Source organism: Zalophus californianus, chromosome 3, assembly GCF_009762305.2.
Source record: "Zalophus californianus isolate mZalCal1 chromosome 3, mZalCal1.pri.v2, whole genome shotgun sequence".
Taxonomy (NCBI): Eukaryota; Metazoa; Chordata; class Mammalia; order Carnivora; family Otariidae; genus Zalophus; species Zalophus californianus.
Genome location: NC_045597.1, coordinates 56,060,743 through 56,084,227, shown reverse-complemented (window position 1 = coordinate 56,084,227; position 23,485 = coordinate 56,060,743).

Genomic DNA, 23,485 nt, shown 5'->3' with positions numbered 1-23,485 from the left:
ATCCAGCAATACATTAAAAAAATATCATTCACCACGACCTAATGGGACTTATTCTTGGGATGCAAACGTGGTTCAGTGTCCATAAATCAATGTGATACATCAGTAAGAGAAAGGATAAAAACCATTTGATCATTTTGATACACAGAAAAAGCATTTGACAACATACAACATCCATTCATGATAAAAGCTCCCAAAAAGTAAGTTTAAAGGGAACGTACCTCAACATAATAAAGGCTATATATGAAAGACCCACAGCAAACATCATACTCAATGGGGAAAAACAGAGCTTTTCCCCCAAGGGCAGGAACAATACAAGGATATCTACTCTCTCCACTTTTATTCAACAGAGCACTAGAAGTCCTAGCCACAGCAATCAGACAACAAAAAGAAATACAAGGCATCCAAATTGGTAAAGTAGTAGTAAAACTTTCACTATTTGCAGATGACATGATACTATATATAAAAAAACCCTAAAGACTCCACCAAAAAACTACTAGAATTGGTAAATGAATTCAATAAAGTCACAGGATTAAAAAAAAAAAACCAATGAGCAGAAATCTCTTGCATTTCTATACAATGAAACAGAAGAGAACAATTCCATTGTTCAACATTGAACAATTCCATTCAACAAATGCACCAAAAAAACAAACAAACAAACAAAACACAACACACCCAGGAATAAACCTAACCAAAGCGGTGAAAGACCTGTACTCTGAAGACTAAAACACTGATGAAAGAAATTGAAGAGGACACAAAAAGACATTCCATGCTCACAAATAGGAAGAGCAAATATTGTTAAAATGTCTATACTACCCAAAGTGATCTGCACTTTCTTTTTTAAAGATTTTATTTATTTATTTCAGAGAGAGACATCGAGAGAGGAAACACAAGCAGGGAGAGTGGGAGACGGAGAAGCAGGCTTCCCGCTGAGCAGGGAGCCCGATGTGGGGCTCAATCCCAGGATTGTGACCTGAGCTGAAGGCAGACGCTTAACGACTGAGCCACCCAGGCGCCCCCCAAAGTGATCTACACTTTTAACACAATCTCTCTCAAAATACCAACAGCATTTTCCATAGAACTGTAATAAAAAATCCTAAAGTTTGTATGGAACCACAAAAGACCCCAAACAAAGGAATCTTGAAAAAGAAAAGCTGGAGGAATCACAATTGCAGACTCCAAGTTCTATTACAAAGCTGTAGTAATCAAAACAGTAGGGTACTGGCACAAAAATGATACATAGATCAACAGAACAGAAAAGAAAACCCAGAAATAAATGATATGGTCAATTAATCTTCAACAAAGCTCGAAATATCCAATGGGAAAAATACAGTCTCCTTAACAAATGGTGTTGGGTAAACTGATCAGCCAAATGCAAAAGAATGAAACTGGACCACTTTCATACACTGTATACAAAAATAAACTCAAAATGGATTAAAGACCTAAATGGGAGACCTGAAACCATAAAAATCCTAGAAGAGAGCACAGGCAGTAATTCCTCTTATATCAACTGTAGTAACATTTTTCTAGATATATCTCCTGAGGCAAGGGAAATAAAAGCAAAAGTAAACTATTGGGACTACATCAAAATAAAAAGCTTCTGTGCAGTGAAGGAAACAATCAACAAAACTAAAAGGCAACCTACCAAATGGGAGAAGGTATTGATAAATGACATATTCAATAAAGGGTTAGTTTCCAAAGTATATAAAGAACTTAACTCAATACCAAAAAGACAACAAAAACAAACAAAACCCTCCCAAATAATCCAACTTTAAAAATGGGCAAAATACATGGATATTTCTCTAAAGAAGACATACAGATCACTAATAGACACATGAAAAGATGCTCAACATCACTCATCAGGGAAATGTAAATTAAAACCACAATGAGATATCAGCTTTCACCTGTCAGAATGGCTAAAATAAACACCACCAGAAACAAGGGTTGAGGATGTGGAGAAATAGGAACCCTTGTGCATTATTGGTGGGAATGGAAACTGGTGCAGTCACTGTGAAAAAAAGTAGAGTTTCCTCAAAAAGTTAAAAATAAAACTACCCTATAATCCAGTAATTGCACTACTGGGTACATAATTCCAAGATCCAAAAATGCTGATTCAAAATAATACACACACCCCTATGTTTATAACATTTACAATAGCCAAAATATGGAAACCTCCAAAGTGTCCATCAATAGATGAATGGATAAAGATGTGGTACACACACATACACACACACACACACACACACACACACACACACACTTATTCAGCCATAAAAAGGAAAGAAATCTTGCCATTTACAATGACATGGATGGAGCTAGAGAATATCATGCTAAGTGAAATAAGTCAGAGAAAAACAAATACCATAGGACTTCACTCATATGTGGAATTTAAGAAACAAAAAGAGCAAAGGAAAAAAAAAAAAAGTGTTTCTTGGTTTGTCTTAACTATAGAGAACAAACTGATGGTTACCAGAGGGAGGTGGGTGGCAGGATGAGTAAAATAGATGATGGGGATTAAGGAGGGCACTTGTTATGATGAAACACTGCGTGATGTGTGGAAGTGTTGAATCACCATATTGTATACCTGAAACTAATATAACCTGAAGAACAGAGGTGATGGAACAGCTACTAAACAACCCAAGATAGAGAGAACAGCAAGAGACAGACATGGTAACAAAGGGAACCCCCATCCCTGACTCTGAATGGCAGTGGGAAGGAAAAGTAATGAGGGACTGGGAACAGATTCCTCTGTCCTTTTGCACAGAAAAAAAGCCAGGTTTAAAAGAGTGACTAGCATATAAAACAGACATGCTAGAACTCTGCCATGTGGTAGAGGAGCCATGAGAAAGTGCTCCAGTTCAAAGGGCCCAGAGAATGCCATGCTTTATGTTCCCATCCACCTTAAAAGACTAAACTGGAGCAGAGCCTGGACACCATAACAAGGGTGTCCGGTGCCACTGCGAGCTTGTGACCCAGGATTCACAAAGCAGACCAGTCCGAGTCATGTTGGAACACAGAGAAAAAGCCAGGATTTAAATAGGCTTAAGAGCTGTGGAAATGCTCTCTCCTCCTCTACCCTAAAAGCCTAGGCTAGAGCAGGGTCCTGCTCAGAGAGCTTGTGACATCAGTGAGCCCAGAATCCTTAGGTCCATACCAGCCTCTATGGTGCCGGGGCACAGAAAATAAGCCATGGGTTTTTTAATTAAAATTTTTTATTTATTTTATTTCAATTTTTTTATTTTTCTAATTTGTCTTTTCTTGTTTTAATTTTTGCTCTTTTGGGTTTTGATTTTTTAAATTTAATTTTATTGTTTTCATTATAATTACCAATTGTTTTCCTGTAAAAAAGCCATGGTTTAAAAGAGTAACTAACACATATAGCCACAGCTTCAGCCAACCAGCAAAAGTCACCAAGCACACACAATCTACACAAAGGACACTATACAAAGACCACTCCTTCAAGTGTAGAAGTAGCCATTCTACCTAATCCATAGAATAAGCACAGAAAGTCAAGCAAAATGGGGAGACAGAGGAATATGCTCCAAAACAAGAAAAAAAAACACTCAAAAAAAAAACCCTAAACTAAAGAGATAAGTAATATGCCTAATAATTTAAGTAGTGATTGTAAAGATAGTCACTAGACTGAAAAGTGGAAGATCTCAGTGAGATCTTCCATAAGGAGATGGAAGATATTAAGAACCAATCAGAATTGAAGAACGCAGTAACTGAAATAAAACACTAGAGGGAATAAACAGTAGATTAGAGGATGCAGAAAAATGTATCAGTGATTTGGAAAACAGGGAAATGGAAAGCACACAAGCTGAACAGCAAAGAGGAAAAAAAAAAAAAAAAAAACAACAACAACCCGAGGATACATTAAGAGATCTCTTAGACAACATCAAGTGAAAAAACATTCTCATTTTAGGGGTTGCAAGAAGAGCGAATGGTGTAGAAAACTTATTTGAAGAAATAACTGAAAACTTGCCCAACTGAGGGAAGGAAATAGACATCCAGCTCCAAGAATCACAGAGTTCCAAACAATAGGAATGCAAGGAGATCCACAGCATGGCACATAATTAAAATGTCAAAGGTTAAAGATAAAGAGAATCTTAAAGGCAGTGAGAGAAACAAAAAGTTACTTACAAAGGATGACCTATAGGCCATCAGCTTATTTTCAACAGAAACTTTGCAGGTCAGGAGAGAGTGGCAGGATATATTCAAAGTGCTGAAAGGAAAAAACCTACAACCAAGAATACTCTACCCAGCAAAGTAGATTTGAAGGTAATATTAAGAGTTTCCTAGACAAAAGAGAAAGCAGTTTATTATTAAACCTGTCTTACAATAAATGTTAAAGGTACTTACATAGAAAAGAAATGGCCATAATTTGGCATATGAAAATTATGAAAAAAAGATGTAAAATATGACAACATATACATAAACAAGAAGGGAATAAAAAAAGGGAACATTCTTTTTTTTTTAGAGTAGGTTTGTACTGTGAAGGTGGGCAAAATGGGTGGACAGGAGAGGGTGATATAGACTTCCAGTTATGGAATGATTAAGTCATGGGAATGAAAGGCACAGCATAAGGAATAGTCAATGATATTGTAATAGCAATGTAACAGGAAAGATGGTAGCTATATTTGTGGTGAGCAAAGCATAATGTATAATCTTGTCAAATCAATAAGTTTTACACCTGAAACTAATGTAACATTGTGTATCAATTATACTGAAAGAAAGGTGGTGACAGCTTAAGAGACTTATGGGACAACATAAAGAGATAAATGGTCCCAGAAGGAGAAGAGTGCTTATTTGAAAAAGTGAAAACTTCCTTCACCTGGAGAGGAAAACAGACATCCAGATCCAGGAATCCCAGAGAGTTCCAAACAAGATAAATCCAACAGACTTACCAAGACACATTATAATTAAATTGTCAAAGACAAGGAGAGAATCTTAAAAACAGCAAGAGAAAAACTATTTGTTGGATATAAAGAGACTGCTATAAGACTATCAGATTTTTTTCAACAGAAAATTTGCAGGCCAGAAATGAGTGGCATGATGTATTCCAAGTTCTGAAAGTTCAAGGATAGTCTATCCAGCAAAACTATCCTTCAGAATTGGAGACAAAAAGTTTTCCAAAGAGGCAAAAGCTAAAGGAGCTAATACTGGACCAGCCTTACACAAAATGTTAAACGGAAAGGGACTTCTTTAAGCTCAAATGAAAGGATGCTAATTAGTAACAGGAAAATATATAAAAGTAAATATCACTGGTTTTAAGTAAATACATACTTAAATTCAGAATAGCCTAACGTAATGATGGTGGACAAGTCACTTATAAATTTAGTATGAAGGTTAAGACAAAAATAGTAAAAATAACTACAATAGTTTGTTAATGGATACCCATGATAAAAAGATGTAAATTGTGACATCAAAGACAAAATGGGGGGGGGGGAGGGAGAATAAAAATGTTGAACTTTAGAATGCATTTAAACTTAAGTTATCAACTTTAAATAGACTGTTATTCCTCTAAGATGTTTTATATAAGCCTCATGGTAACAAAAATCTGTAGCAGAGACATGAAAGAGAAGGAAATCTAAGCATGCCACTACAGAAAAATCAAATCACAAAGAATAGAAGAAAACAAAGGTATTACAAACAAGGCAGGAAACAATTAACAAAATGGCAAAAGCCCTTACCTATCAATAATTACTTTAAATATAAATAGACAATTCTCCAAAAGACATTAACTGGCTGAATGGATAAAAAAACAGGATCCAACTATGTGCCATCTACAAGAGATGCACCTCAGCTTTGAACTACATGCTGTCTACAAGAGACACACAAAATGAAGAGATGGAAAGAGATATTTCAAGCAAATGGAAACCAAAAGAAAGCTGAGACAGCCATACTTCTGATGACATTAAGACAAAGAAAGTCCTTAGGTAATGATAAAGTGGTTAATCCAACAAGAGGATATAACATTTGTAAATATTTATGCAACCAACATAGAAGCACCTAAATAATAAAGAAATGGACAGCAATATAATAGTAGGGGACTTTAATATCCCACTTTCATCAATGGATAGATCATCCAGATAGGAAAAAAAAAAAAAAAAAAAATCAATGAGCAAACACTAGTCTTAAACACCTTAGATGGACTTAATAGACATTTACAGAACTTTCTGATCAAAGGGAGAACACACATTCTTCTCAAATACATATGGAACATTCATCAGGACAGAGGATATATTAGGCCACAAAACAAGTCAATAAATTTAAGAAGACTGGAATCACATCAAACATCTTTCCCGGACACAATGGTATGAGACTAGTACTCAATTATAAGAAAAAACTGGAATACTTGCAAATATATGGAGATTAAACAATATGCTACTAAACAATGGGTCAAAGAAAAAAAATATCTTGAGACAAATGAAAATAGAAATACAACATACCAAAACCTATGGGATGCAGCAAAAGCAGTTCTAAAAGGGAAGTTCACAAGAGATAAAAGCCTACATTAAGAAACAAGAAGGGGAGTGCCTGGGTGGCTCAGTCAATTAAGCATCCAAGTCTTTTAGGTCAGGTCATGATCTCAGGGTCCTGGGATCAAGCCCACACATCAGATTCCCTGCTCAGCAGGGAGTCTGCTGGTTTTCCTTTCCCTTTGCCCCTTCTCCTGCTTGCACTTTGTCTCAAATAAATAAATCTTAAAAAAAAAAAAAAGGGAAACAGGAGCAATGTGAAATAAAAAAACCTAACTTTATACCTCCAGGAACTAGAAAAAGAACAAAATTAGCCCAAATTTAGGAGAAGCAAATAAAGAGAGTGGAAATAAATGATATAGAGAGTAAAAAGGCAATAGAAAAGATCAATGAGACTAAGAGCAGTTTTAAAAGATAAAATAGTCAAACCTTTAGCTCAACTCAATAAGAACAGAAGATGGAGGACTCAAAATTAGAAAGAGGAGATGTTACAACCGATACCACAGAAATATAAGTGTCATAAGAGACTACTATGAACAGTTATGCCAACAAATTAGATAATCTAGAAGAAATGGATAAATTCCTAGAAACATGTAACCTACCAGGACTGAATCATGAAGAATAGAAAATCTGAACAGACCAATCACTAGTAAGGAGATTGAAACAGGAAAAAAAAAAACCTCCCCACTGCCAAAAAAAAAAAAAAAAAGTCCAGGACCAGATGGCTTCACTGGTGAATTCTACCAAACATTTAAAGAATACAAACTCTTCAAATTCTCCCAAAAAATAGATGGAACACTTCCAAACTCATTTATGAGGCCAGCATTAACCTAATACCAAAACCAGACAAGGACACTAACAAAACAAAAAATACCCCACAAGTCCCCCCGCCAAACCAAAACCATTACAGGTCAATATCCATGATGAACATAGATGCAAAAACTCTCAACAAAGTATTAGCAAACAATATATTAAAAAGATCATATACTATGATTAATTGGGATTTATTCCAAGGTGTAAGGATGGTTCAACATCTGTAAATTAATGTGATACATTAACAAAGTGAAAGATAAAAATCATATCTTGATAGATGCAGAAAAAGCATTTGGGAAATTTAACATGATAAAACTTGCAAGAAACCATATAGAAGGAAAGTACTTCAACATAATAAAGCCATATATAAGCCCAGAGACAACATCATACTCAATGGTGAAAACTGAAAGCTTTTCCACCACAATCAGGAGTAAGATAAGGATGCCCATTTGTGCCATGTTTATTCAACATAGTATTGGAAGTCCGAGCCAGAGCAATTAGGTAAGAAAAAATTTAAAAGGCATCCAAATTTAAAAAGAAGTGAAATTGTCTATTTGTAGATGACATGATATTATACATAGAAAACCTTAAAGATGCCACCAAAAAACTGTTAGAACAAAAAGTTGCAGGATACAAAAATCAATATATAAAAATTTGTTGTACTTCACACTGATAAAGAATCTCAGAGATATTAACAATTCATAATTGCATCAAAGAATGAAATACATAAATTTAACCAAGCAGGTGAAAACCTGTACACTGAAAACTTTAAGACCCTCATGAAAAAATTGAAGATGACACATAGAAATAAAAAGATTCTAAAATAAAAAGATTCTGTGCTCATGAATTGGAAGAATATTATGTCCCTATTCTCCAAAACTATCTACAGACCCAATGTAATCCTTATCAAAATTCCAATGGCATTTTTTCACTTACAGTCAACCATCTTAAAGTTTGTAAGGAACCACAAATGACTCAGAATAGCCAAAGTAATCTTGAGGAAAAAAGAACAAAGTTGGAGGCATCGTACTTCCTGATTTCAGAGTATATTACAAAGCTATAGTAGTCAAAACAGTATGGTATTGGCATAAAAACAGATACATCCATCACTGGAACAGAATAAAGAGCCCAGAAATAAACCTATATATATGGTCAATTAATTTATTACAGAAGAGCCAAGATTATACAATGAGGATAGTTTTTCCCCCCCAATAAGTGGTGTTGGGAAAACTAAAGAGCCACATACCAAAAAAAAAAAAAAAAATTGGACCACTATCTTATACCATACACAAAAATCGACTCAAAATGGATTACAGACAAACGTAAATCCCGAAACATAAAACTCCTACAATGAAACATGGGGGTAAGCTCCTTGACATCAGTCTTGGCAGTAATTTTTCAGATTTCACACCAAAAGTAAAGGCAACAAAAGCAACAACAAATGAGTAGGGCTATATCAAACGAACAAGTTTCTGTATAGCAAAGGAAACCATGAGCAAAATGAAAAGACAACCTACCAATGGAAGAAACTATTTGCAAATCCTATATCTGATACAGGGTTAATTTCAAAATATATAAGGAATTCCTATAACTCAGTAGCAAAACAAAACAAAAAAAATCTTGATTTTAAGATGGAGAGAGGAACTGAATGCCATTTAGATATCTTTGGAGAAATGTCTAAACAGGTACATGAGAATATGCTCAACATCTCTTGTCATCAGGGAAATGCAAATCAAAACCACAATGAGATATCACCTTACACCTGTTAGTTAGAAAGACTTATCAAAACAAGTGTTGGTAAGAATGCGGAGAAAAGGGAACCCTTGTACACTTTTGGTGGGAATGTAAATTGGTGCAGCCAATGTGGAAAGCAGTATGGAAGTTCCTCAAAAAATTTATAAAATAGGACTACCATATTATTCAGCAATTCCACTTCTGGGTACTTATCTGAAGGAAGTAAAATCACTACCTCAAAAAGCTATCTACACTCTCATGTTCATACCAGCATTATTTACAATAGCCAAGACATGGAAACAACCTAAGTGTCCATTGATGGTTGAATGGATAAAGAAAATGTGGTATATTAATAGAATGAAATATTATTGGCCATAAAAAAGGAAATCCTGCCATGTGTGACAACATAGATGGCCCTTGAAGGCTAAGTGAAATAAGTCAAACAGTGTATGATATTACTTATATGTGGAATCTTAAAACAACCAGACTCCTAGATCCAGAGAACAGATTGGTGTGTTGGCAGAGGGTGGGGTGGTTGAAACAGGTGAAGGTGGTCAAAGGGTACAAAGTTTCAGTTAAAAGATAAGTCCTGGGGGTAAAATGTACACCAAGGTGACTATTGACTATGTTCTTTTCAATTAAAAAAATTCAGTTGAAAGGATGGGGAGAAAGAATATGGTAATTCAAGGGGTAGCAAGGTTTGGGAAGGATTGGTTAAATTTCTTTTAAGGCAAGATACAATAGACCATCCTTTTAGGCAAAGAAGAATACAATAGGGATGGTGAAACCAAAAACTCAAAGGTAAGAGTAATTAATGAGAATGACCATGGCCATGGGTACAGATCAGTAGCTGGAGAAGAGATGATCTTAGAAGGATGGGAGGGACCCTCCACTCCTGAAATGTTCCAAAGAGGAGGGAGGGGAGAGGAGCCCAGAGTGGCCTCAGAAAGGACTGGGTTTTTTTGTTTGTTGTTTTTTTTTTAAGATTTTATTTGAGAGAGAGAGAGAGAGAGAAAAAAAAAAACATGAGTTGGGGAGGGGTAGAGGGAGAAGCAGCCTCCCCGCTGAGCAGGGAGCCTGATGGAGCTCCATCCCAGAACTCTAGGATCATGACCCACACCAAAGACAGCCACTTAACCCACTGAGCCACCCAGGTGCCCCAGGACTGTGTTCTCTGGTGCAGAGCGTGGGGCCCATGACTGGTGTTGGGCTTGACTTTAGGAGAGCAAGAATTCTTTGTCACTCCTCACTTTGTCCTTGGGTCACAGCTGGGACCAGGGTCTTTCTTACCTTATTAAAATACATTCTAGACACCCATAGCTATCTACTCTTTTCTTACTTTTCTCCCTTCCACAAAATCTTGCATAAGCAACTGACATGCGGTTGTAGTATGTTACTGCCTGTAGGCATATTGCATGTGGCAGGTGGCTCCTAGGGGAACACAGAGGAATGGCGTTTCCTCCTGGAAGGCACTGCAAACTCGGCTGGTCTAAAGCTGAGGCCATTGCCACCTGCCCAAGCCAGCTCCCCTCACAAATTGCATGCTCTGTTAGAAGGCATTGATGACTAGATATGGGGCTGAGAACCAGAGCCATCTTTGACACCTTCCTCCTTAAGGGTCCTCTCAACTCTTCCTTGTGGTGTTTTGTGTACCAATCTCAGTGACATTCTCACTTCCACTATTGGCCTCAGGTCCTGATCACCTCCCAGAGGGAGGACAAGTTTACCTATGAGCTGGTCTGTCTGCCTCCAGCCTATTCCCACTGCCCTCTCTCCTGCAGGGCCTTGCTCTCCTTGGCTTAGAGGCCTTGGCCAATGCCACTCGCTCCCAGTGAGATGCCCTTACTGTATTCTCTTGGCCAACTCTTAGTCATCCTCCAGACTCAGCTCTGACCCTCCCAGTTCGGTCCAGCCTCTTCCTGGCCCCAAGCTGACTGTTGTTACCGTTGACTTCTCTGTGTAACGTTCAAAACTGTGTGAGGACAGGAAGGCAGTTCTACTTGTTATCCCCGCATCTAACCTAGTATCTGGCACTTAGTAAGCACCTGGTAGGTGTCTGTTGAAGATCGAGCTGAAGAAATGCATGCTGCTCACAGCTTCGCCTACTCAAATGACCAGGGCATGGGAAATAACATGGCACTAGGTCTGCTCCAGGCATTGTACCAAATACAGTACAATATCCTCAGTGCTTTGGATATACTGTTTCAGTAAGTCTCAAATCAACACAGGGAGATGGAGGTTATTATTTCTCTACTGCAGATGAAGAAGCAGGCTTAGAGAGGGAAGGAGTTTATTCAAAGGCACCCAGTTTGCACCACTGGTTCCAAAGTCCCAATAATCATGGTCTACGTATCATTACATTCCCATCTCCCTCCCCAATTAGACACCATCATAATTGCAAAGCTTAAGGAACTAGAAAGCTACCCCTTTGCATTGCTTAGGGCTTCTAACAAATAACATGTCATTCGTGCATCTTTAAGTATCTATTTCTTAACTTTACATCAAGCAGAGAGGTCCCCACAGGCAGGAACTATGTCTTATTCATCTTTATACAACCTATGGTTCTTGGCAAGTTGTAGGTATTTTGTAAGTATTTACTGACTTGACTATCAATCAAATTATTTGTTGATTTGTTAAGTCAAACTATGATGGTGAATTTTCTGGAGTCAGGGCAGGAAGTATTTTTGAGCCGATGGCCCATTCCGGCACCCATCAAATTATACTAGATGGGTCATTTTCTAAGCATTGGGCCAGCCCCGGGGATGTAGCTAAAACAAATTTAAATTCGTGATGAATTCATTAAAAATTCCAGGGCAAGAAATCTTTCAGAAACACTAACGACATCCACATTTAAGGCTACATTAATTCTGTATGGTTTAAGTGTTATTAAAATGAAATGCAAACAAACATAATTGTGACGAGGCCATGCTTCTGAAAATGAATCCATTAAGAGACTCAATCACCATAACTTAGCTATTCTTTACTACTACTTGACACCTTCTGTGTTGCATCATTTTTCTCAGCTGAGTTTTCCAACATTCCATTTATGGAACACTTGCTCAAACGCAGGGGACTTGGGGAACACAACTCAAATGAAAGGTGTGGTCCCTGTGCTGTAGGTCTTGGCTTTGCCAAGGTGCTCTGAGAACCAGCATATGGAGAGTTTAGCCCAACTACTCCAAAATTTAACTGCCTCAGCTTCCATTTGGTGTGGCCAAGCAGTCTGCCGGTATCAGGAACCAACATTAGCTCCTCAAGCAAGTGCATGCCCAGGATAACAGCCCAGGTAGATTTAAGTGCCTGATAGGACTTCTCCAACAGCCCTTGTGATAAAGGTTCTCCCCTGCCTCCTAGGGTCTTCCTCTTGGCCGCCCTGAAGACAAAACTCCCAAGAAGCTTACCAAAATTCCACTCTTTCGTTTGAATGGACTTCTCTCGCCTTACCCCAGGAAGTGCAAAGCACTCCACCCACCAACCTTAAGGGCATGTACCCAAGTTCCTGCAACTCTCTCTGCCTGCACCCTGCCCTAACCTTCCCAGGTGTCCCCTCAAAGCATGCTGTGTACCTCCTCCAGGACCTGTAATAAACTTATGTCAATTTCCTTTGTGGTCTTTTGTTGAACTTCTGTTCACCATCCCACACCCTGTGCCCTACTAAACAAATATTAACTTGACAAGGACACAACGCAGCTAGAACAGCAACACCTGGGAGCTTATAGGATCTCATAATGCACTCCAGACCTCTGGAATTGGAATCCCCGAGTTAACAAGAACCCTAGGTGATTGGAAGGGTCACAAAGTTTGAGAAGCACAGTGGAAATCTCTAGGATTCAGGTGGTCATGTAGGACTGTCAAAGGATCTAATTTCTTAATGTAAAACCTTCTCAATAAGGTCTACCCTATGTGTGTGTATATATATATATATATATAATTTTGTTGGACACCTTAAACTTAAGGACACATAGTTGATATAACATCGTATAAAGCTAGAGGGAAATAGGCCTAATCTGACTCTATTTACTTCTACAACCAGAATCCCCTAACCTACCACACTCATAATCTCCTTACCCTGATCTATGTTCCCCCCACCCCAGGAAATTTATCACCTTCTAACGTGTTAAATTATACATTGATCGTGTATATAGTTCACTCTGTCTCCTGCTAGAATTGAAATCCATAAGGGAAGGGAATACTTTGCTTTGCTCAGTGATCTGCCCCAAGCATTACAGATTTGAGCTCTGCGAGGGCAGGGATATTTTTGATGTTCTTCTAGCTCCCATCTCAGCCAGAGGCTAAGTATAGAACTAATGTTTCTTAATAACTGGAGGGAGAAATGGCTGGTGCTTCCAGGGCCCAAAGACCCTTCCCTAGTGCAGGACTTCCAGCCTGTCTTTTTGTTCTAAGTCAGTGAAGAGTAACCTAGAGTCCACATAGGTCATGTGTAGTAGAACCAGGTCATCCAAACTGGAATGCCTTTGAGATTAATGACAGGGTGGGTGGGAGACTTAATTCTGCAGACACAACAGGTGTGCATGAGGACAGTCTCAAGGAGCTACGACCTTGCTTATGGGGTCCACTTTGTTATCATCTACAATCCAGTTCCAGGAAGATAGATCGGAAAATTGTCTCCATAGGAGTTCTCAAATACACTCAAATAATTTGTGGCAAAATAGTGTCATGTTTCCCACTGACATTCCCCTGAGATAAAGTAGGTCAGCTAGATTGTAAACTTATATTTGTGTGTCTATGGAATGCAATAATGCTGGTTTTTATTTGAAAGAGGGAAAATGTAAACATATGTATTTTTCCAAAATTGGCTTTTATGCAGATAGTATTGTGTATCCCAAGGCTGAGAGAAGACAGCAAGCGCAAAAATGCAAAGAGGATTGTGGTGGGAGGTAGGACCCCACAGATTTCCCTTTTGCTTCTTGCCCAAACACAGCTTGGGCCTCAGTCTCAAAAATCAAAACAAACAATTCCCCCCAACATTCCTTTCCTCGCAAGTCCCAAATATATGAGCATAACTTTTCTTTTGAGGGAAGCACATTTGGTTTTTGTCATGAATATTTAACAAACTGCTGTGAAAGAGATACCTGTATTATGTTCCCTTCAGTAAAACAAAGACTGACAAAGAATCCTATCACTGGAACACACTATCTGCATTAACAAAGGTATTACATAATGCTTTGTGTGTTAATGTACATGGTCCTGGCTCTAAATGGACTTCTAAGCTCTTGAGGGAGGGGATCTGGTCATAGATTTTTGCTTCAGTGTGGAATCATTTGGTTGCAAAAAAAAAAAAAAAAAAAGTCCTACCGAAATGAGATCAAGTTAAAGTGTTTTACTGGAAGGCTATATAGGAACACCTCACAGAATCAAGTATAGGAATTCTATCCATGCCTAAGTGCAATGGGAAATGTACGAGACATGGAGCCATCTTGCCATCTCTCAAGGCCAGTGGTCCCCTTCATCACTGTGTTTGTCTCCTTCCACTGCACTGGATTGCTATCCATGCCTGTGCCCCCAACACCCTAACCAATTATTTCTTAGAGATGGTGTTTTTCCAGGGGGAACACCATTGGCAGTTTGGGTGGGGCAATTCTTCATTGAGCTAACTGTCCTGTGCATAGCTAGAGTTTTAGCATCCCCTGCCCAGTGGATGCTAGTAATGTCTCCTTACAAATTCATTGTAACAACCAAAAATACCTCCATGCATTTCCAGATACCCCCAACTCTGTGATAATAGAGGTGCACTTCCAACACAGTGTCTTAGCTCACGTTCCCAGGAGAGAAGTTGATCATTCTGAGCCATTAAAATGGACCCCAGTCCACTCAACCATGACTACAAGTGTGAATTTCAATCAATCACAACCACAGGATTCACCCCAGGCTGCCAAGACCTGCCTCTTCCATGGGCTAAGGGCAGGGATAGTCCCAGAGAGGGGACTATGACTAAGGGACTAATAGTTTAAATTGACTAATGCACAGGACAAGCGGAAGTAATTCTCAGGGATAATTTCATTTGCTCAGTAGGCCCCACCAGTGTTCAGTATCTTGCCATACTTTTGGAATTGAGGCCTACCAGTCATCTAATTTCCCTTCCCTTCTCCTTTGAATGCCAACTTTACTCCAACTTTCTATTTTCTCTATTTCCACTAGCTCTCACCTTGTAGTTGCCTAGTCTCCTCCCACCGTTTAGGTCCATAAACATGGGATCTTAGTGGTCCTGGTTCCTCTTGCATACCAGATAACATAACATTAATTTACTCAGACTTGAATGAACTATTCCGCTGTCCTAAGAACATAGGATAATGCCCTAATTTAGCCCCCAAATTAACATACTTTTTGCTTAGGTGTTTGCCTTACACAGCTGTTCACCATTTGAGGAGGCCATCACAGTGCTCAAAAGATAATCAAAGAAGCTACTTAAGAAAAACATGCTGCCTTTTTTTTAAAAAAAAACCAATGCCCATGCTGAACTCAGAATGGTAATGAGCTCAGGCAGGAACCCAACTGAGACCTCCTTGGCCAACCCACCCAGCTGGGATATTTGCATTTCATACAAACCATTTTATGATGCTATAAATTTCCCAATTTTACAGTTACAGGTCTTAATCATCACAAATACCATTTCTGCACGTATCTTTGGTAGATGGAATTAAAATTTCCAGATGATCTGAAAACGCTAAATTGTTAATAGTTTCTCTAGGGCTTTGTGACTTGTTCTGACCTCTTTGATGATTTCATCACTGTTTATGCATATAAAAAAAAAATCACAATTTTGGCTCACAAGCCTAATGTAAGTCTCCAGGCATTTTTTTCAGTCCATTTTTACTGCTTTTTGATATTCTCTGAGATAGAGGACTGGGGTTTGAAGGGCGGTGAGTGTATTGGTTGAGACTTATAAATCCCTTTCTCACACCAAGTTATAAGCAACCAGTACAAAATAATGGAGACATCAGTTTTTAACCCCAGCATATATTATGAACACTATCACCTATTGTCACACTTTAAAGCATTTGTTTGTAACATGCAATCACAGCAGGTAACCCATTATTTTTGGTTGTTTCATTCAGTATTTGGCTCTTAAGCAAATCTGCTTTTCCACTTAGAATCTTTTTCCTAGAGACTGCTTTAATCACATTCATTTGGGATTTTGACACTGATCTATATTTGCCTACTTTTTAAGGTCGCAAAGCTTTTTGGAGCAGAGTCAAATTTAAGTCTAGATAAACATTTGATTTAAAAATTATCTTTGAGCTGTTTAATAACTATCTGTGAGCATTATAGGCTATTCTTCGGGAATTCCGAGTTTTTCATTCACTTGTGTTTTATCAGTTCTGTAGGTTTTGGCAACATAAAGTAGAGAATGTATTTACAAGACAATAAAGTTAACAAGCTGTTTTTGATTTAACCCTGAAATGAAAGCTTGTGCTTCCTGGAAAACATCTTTTGCATGAAGTAAAGGCGTGGATTCTTTCTATCATTATTACCTGCCAGAGTTGATCAACAAATACTTGTTGATCAACTAATACTAAGACTGCCTCAGGATCCAGGTCTTCATCCACCATGTGGTCTTAAGGAGGAGGGGCTTGAAAAGCAATCAGTCTGTTAACTAAGGCTTATAAACCCCTTTTCACACCAGGTGGGTGTGCCTGATGAAAGAATGGGGCAATAGGAAGAGCACGACCTAAATTCCCATTGGAATAAATGGAACCTGAAGAATTTGGACACATTTGTAAAGGGTCTGAAGAGTCCTGCCTGTATGTCCGACAAAGCCATCTTGTCCTTTTAATATTGGGCCTTCAGAGATGCTGAGTCGGTCTTTTAAGTTAATGGAAGAAAACTCTAGCTCATCTTGCCAGCCACAGCCTCCCAACCATGCCCCTCATTTATCCTTCTCAAAGGTAAATGTAATTTCATTATATCCCCTTTGAAATGCTTCAAGGTTTCCTATGGCTTGCAGGGAAAACCTACAAAGGAGTTGGCAAGACTTCTAGAGCTAGCATCATTTGGCCTCTGGCCACATGTCAAAGCGCTTCCATCGGTCCACTCCATTCCAGCCACGTGGAACTGCATGGAGCTCCTGCAATGAGCCATTTTTTCTCTTCAGGTGTATATATCTATCCAAAAGCACTCTCCCACCCCATCCAGCCTTTACCTGTCCCCGTGGCCTCCTAGCAGACTCCTTTTCCACCCTTCGAGACCCAGTTCAAGCATTACCTCGGTCAGGTTTTCCCAGACCACCAATGCCCTTCCGACAACTGAATTCCAAGTTCCCTCCTTGCTGACACAGCTCCGTGTTCAGACCTCTATTCCAGCACTTACTATATAATGTTGCAACTATTTTTCTCCAATAGGCTAGTAGTTCTCTCCTTGATTACATAAACATCAACTGGGAAGATTTTTTTTCCCTACCACAATACCTATCGTTAGGCAGCATCCTTGAAGATTCTAATTTAGTAGGTGGGGTAAGGCCCACGAATTTTTTTTAAGTGCTCCAGGTGATTCTGATGTGCACCCGTTTGAGAAACACCATACTGAACTGAACTGTGAGTTCTGAGCAGGCCAGGTCTGGGGACTGGGCCTTATTCATATATTTAGATTTAATTTATTTGAGAGAGCAAGAGCATGCGTGCCAGCAGGGGAGGGGCAGAAGGAGAGAATCTCAAGCACACTCCCCACTGACCATGGAGCCCCATGCAGGACTCTATCCCAGGACCCGGAGATCATGACCCGAACTGAAACCAAGAGTCAGACACTCAACCAACTGAACCACCAAGGCGCCCCATGTCTTGTTCATTTTTAACCTATGGCAGAATAGCACTTAGCTTTCCAGTCACTGTGCAATGAAAAAGGAAAAAAAAGGGGGGTGGAGGGGTGAAGCAGGGGGTGTTCTAGGCTTATTGGAAGAATGGTACACTCGGGAAAAATACTGCAAGTTAATACAGGATTTTTGTGAAAAGAAATTTCCAGGTTTAGCTGTAAGGGCCAGATCTACTTCTCAAGAAGTTAGGAGCCAGAATAGATCCACTGAGAAAGGCGCACCGGTGTCCGGTGTGAGGGCACAGCCAAACCACGGAAGCTATTACTGGTCTCCTAAGCACTAATCTAAACCATTCACAGAACACACATCAAGCAGCCTCTGGAACTTTGCCTGCAGTCCCTCATTTCTCTCCTAGTCTGGCATCCAGCTTAAAGACCTTCCACCTCTATGACACAAATTATTTCCAAGCCTTGCCAGGTGTTCCTATACTCAAGCCAATTTCTTTGACAATCAGGTTGCCCTCATACCATTCTGCAAAATGCAAGGATCAGCCTCTGGGTTCCACTGGCCAGCCCTGCCCCAGCCCCCCAACCCCCCAACCTGGCTGATTTGCTCTGCTGGCAGAGATCTGCACTTGGATGGCATTTTGTAGAGGAGAATTAGACAGGCAAGAGGAGACTCTGGAGTGGAATCAGAAAGAAAGCTTTCTACCTCTTGAGGAGTTTTCCAGCTGCAAGGAATACTGCCATTATTGTTTCCTAGCAGGATTGGGGCTGGGCGCCACGCAAAATCAGCCCCCTCCCCCAGGGGCTGCCAGACCCGGGCAAAAGCAGATCTTTCTCAACTTCTGGGACAACTATCTCAACCTCCTGGTTTTCACGATCATTGGAAAACAGACCCCAGGATTTTAGCAGCCAAGAGGCCCAGCATAATGAATCTGGTCAGAGCTGACTGGAATTGCTAATGACTGAGGGTTTTTGTTTTTAAATATACGCCCTGGTTAGGGAAGGAAAAAAATTGTGTGGGGTGCAGCATTTCAAGCACAAAACGTGATATGAGGAAGAGTTATGATCGCAGCAAGCACAGCGCGACTTCACTTTGGGGCTCTGCCAGAGCTCCCATAAAACCTTTTTTCTTGAGTCTACACCATGCGCTCTTAGGTGATCAATTTAAGAGGTTTTATGAGATGCCAGAGCACGTTACTTAAAGCATTCCCATTTATTTTGCTTTACTTTATGTTTTTATTACATAGAATTTGAATTAAATCCATTTGGCAACGTTTTACCATGGAGGGAGGTGGGGTCCTTCAGGAGGAAAAAAAAATTTGTTGTGGAGAGGAGAGCTCCCTCGGACCTCAGTGGAGTGAGCAGAGGAAGGGTGCCTCCAGATGGAAGGCACACCCTCCTCCCACCTTGGTGAGATTTGGGGAGTTCCTTATGGGGCACCAGGGCTTCCCTCCCTCCTACAATCTGTGGTAATTTTTCTAAAGTTCTGCCCACAATTGTTCTGTTCAAAGACATCACATTGTCATAATAAAGCATAGATTCCACATTGAAGACAGATCTTAAATGACAAACATCACAATCTGCCTCCACAATTTGACTTAGGATTTTTCCTTTTCTTGCCTCTTGCTCTCCGGCTAAACAGGAGCTATTTCCTGTTGATGCCTCCTACTCACCAGCCTTCAAATCCTACCTGATGGTCAAGGCCCGGACGAAATGTCATCTCAGCCTCAACATTCCATTTAATCCTTCTGGAAGGAAGTAGCTTATTCCTACTCTGAATGCCTATGGCATTTTATTCGTACTTCTGTAAGACAATGATCACTTTTTACCATGGCTCCTACAGTGCTGCATTTTATTTTTCAAAATTGTATGTTTGGAGCAAGAGTTGCCTGAATGTTTCAACTTTGAATCATGCTCAGCACCTAGTACAAGGACTTGAACATCAGAGGGACCCAATAAATACTTGTTGAATAGTTATGTATATGCTGACCCCAAAAAGCAATTTTAGAATTAGGATGCATTTACCACTTACCTGTAAGTGGGCCGTAAGTGCTTGTTTTAGAGGATGTTCCCAAAGTCACAGCTACTCACATACCACCCCAAGAGCAGGATCGGCAATTATAGCGTTGAGCCCAGTATTCCACTGGCCAGCCCAGAGCCACGGCCAGGCTGGCTTGTTTCAATGTCAGAGGGCTGCCCTCGGAGGGCATCTTATAGAAGAATACTGATTAGTGGGATTAGGATCATCTGGTTGCAATAAAGAGACTCTGGCTCAGCCAGCACTATTGAAATAGGGTTCTTCTTGAGGATCCACATGGACCTGTAATCAGGCCAAGCTTTTGAAAATGCACCTGGAGTCTGGATCTGGGGACCTTCACTTTGGCCCTCCACTTTGGTCAGGCCTGGCCACCCACCTCTGCTTTTTTCTGCAGGACGACCAGCAGCCCCTCCATCGAGGCAAGATCCCCCCCATGTCCATGTCCACTGCATGACCATTCAGTGGTAGCTCTTAAAACCAGTGGCTGGGGCACCTGGGTGGCTCAGTTGGTTAAGTGTCCTGCGATCAAGCCCCACATCAGTCTCCTTGCTCAGCAGGGTGTCTGCTTCTTCCTCTCCCTCTGTGCTTGCCCTTGCTCTCTTTCTGTCAAATAAATAAATAAAATCTTTTAAAAAAAAACAGTGGGTAAATGTGCTATCTCTATTTTTCTTTAGTTTGAATTTCTGAACAAAGGAATTTGATTGGTTCAGCCATCTTTGAAAGCCAGATGACTACAGTCCTTGGGTCAGATATCTCCCTTGGGGTCCAGTGAGCAGAGGCCAGGATGCAGGAACATGAGTGCACCTGCGGGTGTGTGCACTGGACAATGTTGGGCAGCGACCACTACACATGTGGAGTATCGCTGCCTGCTCTGCACAAGGACCCTATAGCTAGGGGATGGTGGGGGGGGGCGGGCTCTGCTCCTCATGGGAGCAGCAAGAGAAACACAGTAATCAGAAGCTGGGGTGGCTGGTTCACCCAGGTGTCCGCGCTCTGACGCAATGCCCGAGAGTTGAGGGGGGGAAATAAAATAACTGCAGGTGACCCCAGATTTATTGGAAACTCAACACTAAAAACACACACAAGGGAGAAAGTCGGGGGGAAACAAAGTACTTTAAACCCCCTAATTAGCAGCTGAAGTCTGAGGACAGTCTTCAGAACTGAGTGGTACACTCAACTCCATATTAAAACCTTAGAGTTCACTTGGCCCTGGGTATTTTCGACTCATAGTCTGTCCTGGGTCCTCATCTTTAAGATGTTTGAGATTTGTTGAGCTTTGGCTTTGGATATTTCAAAAGAAGAAAAAAACCCATCATAAGCCATTGCCTGATTAATGCCTAAGACACAGCAGTTTCTGATGTTCCTTGCAAGTTTTGCTTCTAGAAGTGGCTAATGCTGGTTCCGTTCTTAACAATCTCCCCGTGCTCACGTCTCTCGAGACTTTATAATCACAGATGGAGAGCCGTGATTAGCTGCTCAATCTGGTGACCGCAGGCACGAGTTATTTCTTTTGGCAGATTCAAGCAATCGCCCTCCTGTATCTCTGAGAAAAAAAGAGTCTGCTAAGATCTGATTGCAGAGCACTAATGATCCCGGGGCGGGGGGGGGGGGGGGGGGGGGGGGGGGGGGGGGGGGGGGGGGGGGGGGGGGGGGGGGGGGGGGGGGGGGGCCCCCCCCAGTGCTCCAGGAGCTTCTTGCTCTTTCTCTCTTCAGGAATGCTCCGGCTGAGAGGATGAATCCAATCATGATCATAAGAGCCCACGTCTACTGAATGCTTAATATGTCCCAGGCACCCTTGTAAGCACATCTCATATTATCCTCATTGAATCCTCACGACAGCCCTTCGAGGAGGGCGCCGTGTGTATGTTTAATTTATAGATATGTTCTCTTTTCAGAGGGGGCTTCTGAAGCAGAGAGCAGGTAAGTGGCCTGTCCAAAGTCCCAGCCCTGGCAAGAGGATGCCACCCAGGCAGGCCAACCCCAGAGCAATTCCAGATCTCTTGGAGCTCCTTCACTTAACGTCTGTGACCCTCCCAGTCTGGCTGTGAATGGAGTCGGGGGAGGTGGTGCGGGGGGAGGCGGGCAGGAGGACAGAAAGGTAAATGCAGAGTTCACACCACCCACAGCCGGCTTGACGAAACTGAAAAGATTTGTGACGTGAGGTTAGTTAACCCCTCTGTGCCCTCATTTTCCTTGTGTGCAAAGGAGAAGAGTAACAGCACCTGCTTCGTAAGGTGGTTGGGAGGATTAACTCACACCCGGAACAGACATTGCCATTCATGGAAGTTCCAGGTATTGCCATGATGTTATCGTATTATCGTTCCCCACCCCAGTGCCATCTGTGGCCCATCCCAGAAGGGCTGTGCTTCCGGGGGCAGCTACCATAGTAGGAAGAAATCTACGTGGCTGAGTTCCAAAGAGATGCACAAGAAGGGAGGCTTTCTAAGGATGGGACTTCTGGATCTACAACAAGGTGATGGGACAGGTTGTGGCACAGAATATTAGTTTAATTTGCACAACAACTTCCGAGGTAACAGATGCTCTTGTCCTCCTGTAACAAGTGGGAAAAGTGAGACACAGTGAGATTAATCAACTTGCCCAGTATCAAAATTGGGTAAGTGGAGGAGCCAGCATTCCAACCAGGGCACTGAACCAGTCGCTACCCCATCTCTCAGCTCACTGGATTGCAGTGAAAGAGCAGGGAGCCATGGGAATGTATCCTAATGGGATCTGCATTTAATCAAAAGGCCCCCTGTCTTTTTGGTTTTGTTCTTTTTCCTTCGAGCAAATCCACTGCTTCCTCCTGAAACTGGCACATTCTCCGTGTCCTTGGTCCTCAGTGAAGCTGGGCTGCTCTGCAGGCACACCTCCTGTTGGGGGCGGTGGGGAGGGCTCCATTTCTCGTCCCCCAACATCACCCCCACACCACACACAGAGCAAAAAATGACAGGGAAAGAAATATATCTTCTGTGTGGCCTGGAAGATTAGATTCAGGCATTAATCCTGCTATGGCACCAAGACAACAGAAATACAAGCGGATTACCGGGTACTTTCGTCAATGGATTTTATTTTCACCTTATTGGTCGTTTACTATCTCGGGAAGACTTCTACAGTCTCCTCCTCTGTCCTATGGGTGGGTGTCTTGAGATCTCTCTCATGTCCCTCTTATTATTTTTACTTTTATCCTCCTTGAAAAAAAACATTTTTTCTGCTCGGTCATTTCTTGGGACTTGCATGAAGCCCATAGCCCCAGTTAGCACCTCAGCAGCATTAAAATTGACACCTGCGTTCCAAGTCTCACCTGACATCTGCCATGGCGTTTCTCGTCTCCTCACAGCCAAGGCTTGGAAAACCTCCTTGTCCTTCTCTATTCCCAAATCTGCTGACCACACTCTGCTTCCTTTTGAGGTCCGGTCACAATCTGAGCGCAGAGCGGCGGCTTGGCTGAGATGAGTTCAACGTTTGCTGTCTTTTTGTCAGACAGCTGAGGTGCTTTTCAAACAAATTTGAACAGTTATCTCCATCTCCTGAAAAAGAATTAAACTTCGTCAAATTCACATTGTTTTTGTTCTTCCAGTAGAAAGATCCTTCGGGGTTTTGCCTCGGGCATTTCAAACTGAGGTGAATTCCATTTCATACATAACTCCCT